This window comes from Sus scrofa, chromosome 4, assembly GCF_054392235.1.
Source record: "Sus scrofa isolate SSC_HxYL_T2T_F1_AM1 chromosome 4, Sscrofa_HxYL_maternal_Yorkshire_Landrace_v2.0, whole genome shotgun sequence".
NCBI lineage: Eukaryota > Metazoa > Chordata > Mammalia > Artiodactyla > Suidae > Sus > Sus scrofa.
In genome coordinates this window covers 29,406,401-29,412,400 of record NC_139386.1, presented here as the reverse complement: position 1 = coordinate 29,412,400, position 6,000 = coordinate 29,406,401, and positions in this window count along the sequence as shown.

Below are 6,000 nucleotides of genomic sequence, written 5' to 3'. Positions count from 1 at the left end.
TCTGCCAGCCTGTTGCCCCATTTCCACCATCACTCACCCCTTCCTACGACCTAGCTCACCAATGTGACACACATTCACAGAGCACCTATATCACTAAGGATACTTAGATCGAAGGCAAAACACACTTATTCCTTTACTGAGCCCCTTGTCAAGGGCATCTCGCCATTGTGTGTGTGAGGGAATGAGGAGGTGAATACATGCTACAGAGTTCTGGGGAGGACCTGCGACACACCTCAAGACTCTGAGTTTGCCCATCATGTGGTAGTATTTAGAGTTCCACAAAACAGCAAAGCAATTTAACAAATCATCCTTTCTCTGTTCTCCTTAATGAGTTGCCACATCGCAGTGCCTGAAAGACCAGAATATGTTCTTTGTTAATCCCATTACCAAGACTCAATCCCTTTAGAGCAAGATCTAAATCCCCTCCCAGTTCTGACACAATAGAATTCTCAGAAGCAAAAACTTCACAGGGAAAGAGCAATAAATCAGGACACAGCTCCTCCCGGATTCTTCTTCAGCAAATGTATTTTCCAGGCAAATAGGTACAAGTAGCAAAAAACAAGTGAGCTCAGGTTTCCCCGTGATGTGATTACTAGCTTGGGGGAGGTGGAGGGAGGGAGGATGGGGAGAAAACCTGACCCTACCTTGAATTAAAAAAAAAAAAAAAAAGCTGGCATTCTGGCAGTCCCTCTACAAGTGCTTTCAGAATGCCAAGTGCATAGTAGAACGCAGCCAGAAAGAGACCTCTGGTGCCTTGTGATAAGCCACTGTTTCACTCGCTCCACTTTTCAATAGTGTCAGGTGAACAGAGCCTTGCGCTGCAACCTTAGAACGGGGAGAACAGTGGCTGCAAGGCAACCAAACACCCTGCTCCACCACAGTGCCGAAGTGCCAGGCTGGGGGAGGAGGAGGCCCTGCTTTCTTCTCTTTAAAGAAAGAGCTTGCTACCTTGACCTTGTTCATAACCTTTCCTTCTCTGCTGTGTGCTCCAGGCAGGTTTATCAGTCAGTGGGCTGAGTTGGACCAGCTCACACCACACCTTTTCCTGGGCACCTGTACCCTCAGGGGTTTCCAAGAGTGAAGAGCTTGACTTTTAGTGCATCCGTCCTCCCTTTATACTGGTGTCAGGAGCACCAGCTTGAAAGTCTAACAGACCTGACTTGGACTTTGGCTGGATATTCTTGGGCACCATACTTCACCTCTCTGAACATCAGTCTCCTGATCTGTAAAATGAGAATTATACTTGCCCTCAATGACAAGGGTTAGAAATTAATGACAATACACAAAATACTTGCAATCCAGTCTAGCACAGACAAATTGAACAGCAGGAATTGAAGGCAGGTATGCACAAAACAGGTGTGAAAAAACATGGATTTTATTTTACTTGGAAAGTTCCTTAAGTGTCCCTTTGTTGATCAGTTCCTCCCACTCATCTGTCAGAATTCAACTCAAACTTTCCTGCCTCTAGAAAAGTCCTGCCAAAACTCTGGAGAGTCCAGCGCTTTTGGCTCCATATTTCCAAAGCAAACTGTTTGAGCATCTACACTGCAGCAATTCCTGCACCCTTGAACATAACCATTTCCTTGTCTCTCAGCCTGTACTGCCATGTTCTGAACACGTGGAAGGCAAAAATGAGATTGTTCAATAGGAAGGTTACAAGCATAGCCTCTGCCTGACACCAAGCCCCTTTCTCTCTTTGCCAGTTAACTGTGTGCCTCAGCCTTCTCCCTGAGTGGCAATAACAGTACCTACCTCCCAAGGTTCTTAAAATAGTGCCCAGCATTATAGAAGTTTTAGCTTTTGTTATATTCTCCCCTGCATGTCCAGAGTCTGGGTGCAGAGGGGCTGGAGAAACCACTGAAATTTATACGAAAGTGATCCATGCATTTCACTCAGGAGCAACACATCATACAGTGGTTCAAGAATGGCTAAATTGGTACCCAAGAAGAGAATTGGAAACAAGATCTCGAAGAGATATTTGCTTACTCATGTCCACTGTAGTACTATCCACAAATCCAAATTTAGATCCACCATCCAAAATGTAGAGGTAAGCTAAATGTCCACTGATGTATGAATGAAGGAAGAAAACGTGGTAAACAAGGAAAAAATAAAAATTAAAACATTTAAATTAAAAAAAATTAAAAAAGAAAATATGGTGTGTATATACCCAATGAAATATTGTTCAGTCTTTACAAAGGAGGAAATCCTGTGATATGCTACAACACAATGCAAAGTGAAATAAGCCAGTCATAAAAGGACAAATACTAGATGATTCCACTTAAATGAGGTATCTAACATAATCAAACTCACAGAAACAGAAAGTAGAATGGTGGTTGCCAGGGAACGTGGGGAGGAAGAGTTGCTGTTCGAAAAATATAGAGTTTTAGTGGTAGAACATGTAAAAAATTACAGAGTTCTGCTGTACAATAACATGCATATTGTTAACAATACTGTACTGTACACTTAAAAATTAAGAGGATAATTTATGTTATGTGTTTCTTACCACAATTTTTAAAATGCAGACTTAAAGCCAAAAGAAGAAGAAGAAATAAATTGGATGTGTCAAGTTCAGTATACCAGCCTATTTCTGCTCAACTCATCTCTGAGGTAAGTGGCTGGTGTTCACGGAACAGTCAAACCTGTAACTCAGACATGGTTCCTTCTTTATGATGCGTACATGTCGCTACATCTGCACAAAGCTGTTTATTTTTGCTGAGCACCACTAATATCATTTGAGAATCCTGAGGCATTCACATGGGACAGCTGTACAGAAGGAATGATGCCTGAAGTGTTAATGTTTTACTTTCTCTTCATTCAAGTTTAGTTTGCTTTCTAAACAAGTCTTCTGCTAGATAGCCTGCTTTGTTTTTCCTCATTGCACTTATCTCCACCAGCCTTATATAATATCATCACTGGGTTATTGGTCAGTTGTCTGCTAGTAGAATATAATTTAATGAGAACATAAACTTAGTTTTGTTCAATACTGTATCCCCCCAGAATATGGAAGAGTTCCTATCGCACAGCAAATGTTCAACAACCATTTGTTGAGTGAGTGAATGAATGAATAAGTCCCTAGTTAGGGGAGGGACAAGAAAAAAGTGGATTGTCCTTAGCCACTAAAGATAAGGTGTTTAAGTTGAATATGAAGTTGTCTTTGGAAGGATAGAATCACTATATTTCATTGCAATGCATTGTCTTATCCCTTCTAGTCTGGGGACGCAGACCTCGGTTCCACTCTACAACATAGTAAACATGAATTCAGTTATGAATCTTTAACTAGCTATGTCTGAGACACATTAAACTTCACAGACTTTTGTCAGCTAAATAATGTCAGAAATTGAACTTGTAGATAGGAATTCCCTACGCATAGAGAATGGGAAAGAGCAAATCTCTCAGGTAGGGTCAAGAAGACAAGGGAGTTCCCTGGTGGCTCAGTGGGTTAAGGACCTGGCATTTTCACTGCTGTGGCTCTGGTTACTGCAGTGGTCTGAGTTTGCTTCCTGGCCCAGAACTTCTGCATGCCCCAGGTGTGGCCAAAAAATAAATAAGATATATAATTATATCCTGAGCCATTTCAATAAACTCTCAGATAACATCACTTGAAACTTGGTTTAGGAGCAAAGAAAGGGAAGTATCTGAAACACACTGACTCAGAGTATTACCCAAATATATTCATTTAATCAGCCTTCATGTACTGAGTCTTCATGCTGAGTTAAAACTCTCCCACTACATCTTTCCAAAGCTAACCAAATTCTCAACCAAAGACATCTCCTAGATTTTTAAGGCTTAGAATCCTGGGATTTGTAGAGTCATTCTTTAAGCATCCTGATGCCCTCTTTACATGCCAATTAAGAGGATGAACTGTCTTTTCCCCATTCTGACCTGTGGGGAGATCCTGTGTCTACAACGGTCAAAAAGGGTCCTGTTCATTCTAAAACTCAGTTCCTTTGAGCCAGCATTTCCATCTGTAGCATCTAATGCCATCTCTCCTGTGGCCCACAAAAAAATTATTTTCACATGCTTCATTTAGATTTTTCTTATGAAATACTGGATCAGAATCATTTCCAAAATGATAACTGGAGAGACACCCAAAGCTTTGGAGAGAGAAGATATCAATGGCATTTTTTCTTTATTTTTCTGTTAAACAATCCCAAGGAGCTGGTTTGGAGAAACCTTGGTTGGGCTTATGATCCCCTTGCATCAACAAACAGCAATCCAGACTGTCAGTAGCTAACTTTGCACAGCAGTTTGAAAACCAGAAACCAAAATAACTCCCAATAAGAACGTACTGACAGCAAGATTTTTCCCTGTTGTGTAACCCAGCCTCCCTTCCACCTTCCCTCCCAGAGATCATTCCATGGGGAGGGATCATTTCCCTTTTCCTGCCCCATAGCAAATGCTCCATGAATGCATCTGTAGTTTATAAGACTCCTCAGTCAGATTGGATGTGGCAGGAAAAGACTTTAGAGGGATCAGAACAGGAGATGAGATCCGAGACTTGAGTTTCCTCCCAACCTCACTCTTGATCCTGATGGCTCAAGGAGAGCTCAGAGTCCCAGGACTATCTCAAAGAGTGAACACAAATATCCAAGTAAAATCCAGATTAAAGTAACATCAGTTGCAGTATTCAAATAGGAAATGGAGCAATGAAATATCATCAGGAAGCTGCCAATAAATGTGAGTGAAAAAGGAAAAAGATTTTGTCTCAGGGGTGGTAGGGGGCAAAGCCATTGAAGAGTAGTTCATATGTGACTTTAGTGTTAATGAAAATAATGATAGAATAACAACAGCTACTATTTATTAAGCACCTGTGATGCCGCGCTGTGGCAAATTCTTTCCATACATTAACTAATTCGGGCACAATGATTAATGTGTGCAACCGCCTTTAACTCTGCCTCCCAGATGCGGGTCCTATGGCTTAGAGAAATTAATAAACTTGAGCATGGTCATTCAGTTGCAGAGAAGAGCTAGGATTTCAGCTCAGGTCCATCTGACTTCCCTGTAGCTCTCCTAGCCCCTGGGCAGGGCTGTTGTCCTGGGAGCTTTGAAATAAACTCTGTTGGAATATTCAAGTTCTGACTCATGCCCTCCTTCTTCCAGCTTCCTGACAATCCAGTATGCAAGGGGAGGAAAGGGGGAATCAGGGAGGTGAATCCCACTTTATTCCTCTCCTAGGGGTGGCTCTCTGCTCAAATTCCTAGAGATGGGGTAGATTGACCCCTGAGATGGAATGACAGGGAATAATGAGAAGTCTGCAGGGGGTCATTTTGCTGTCCCCACACAATATATCAGCCTGTGGGGTACCCATCTGGACTTGGTCTTGGTTGCTTCTTTATTTTCCCATCTGAAAGCTCAATTGGTTGGTTATTCTTGTTTCTGATAACACTTTAGCCCGGTTCGGCTCTTGCTTGGCTCTTGCTGACTCCTCACGGTCCTTCCCGTGAACATTGCTCCTTCAGCTGCCAGCAGCGGAATAGGAATGCTACAGGAAAGCCAGGGAGCCCCAGGGCAACGCTGCCTTGGCAGCTGGCTCTTTGATTTGGCAAAGACAGGCAAGAGTACCAAAGAACACAAATATTCCCATATTTCTTTTGGGAAGAATTAATGGATAAGTGCTTTAACAAAGACAGTAATACGATGAAAAGAGGCTGAGAAGAAAGAGGTAAGGCGAAGAGACTTTTGACTCCATAAGAAGCCGGCACTGGAACTCATCTCCTCGGCTGGGAGGATGACTTGTCTACTTTACACTCACTCAGACAAGAGTCTTATCGCCTATGTTCTTATCTGTTGCTTCTGCACTGTCAGAGCTTCACACATTTTGGTTTTCTGGGGTGGGAACAAAAAACATTCTTTTCCCCAAAGCTAACTATGACAATAGTGAGGATGATCATGATGGTGATGCATATCATGCATATAAGACACCATGCTAACCATTTTAGAGGATAGTGATGATTAATGATAATGAAGACTCACAATTTCATAGTTTATTATTACTAGGCA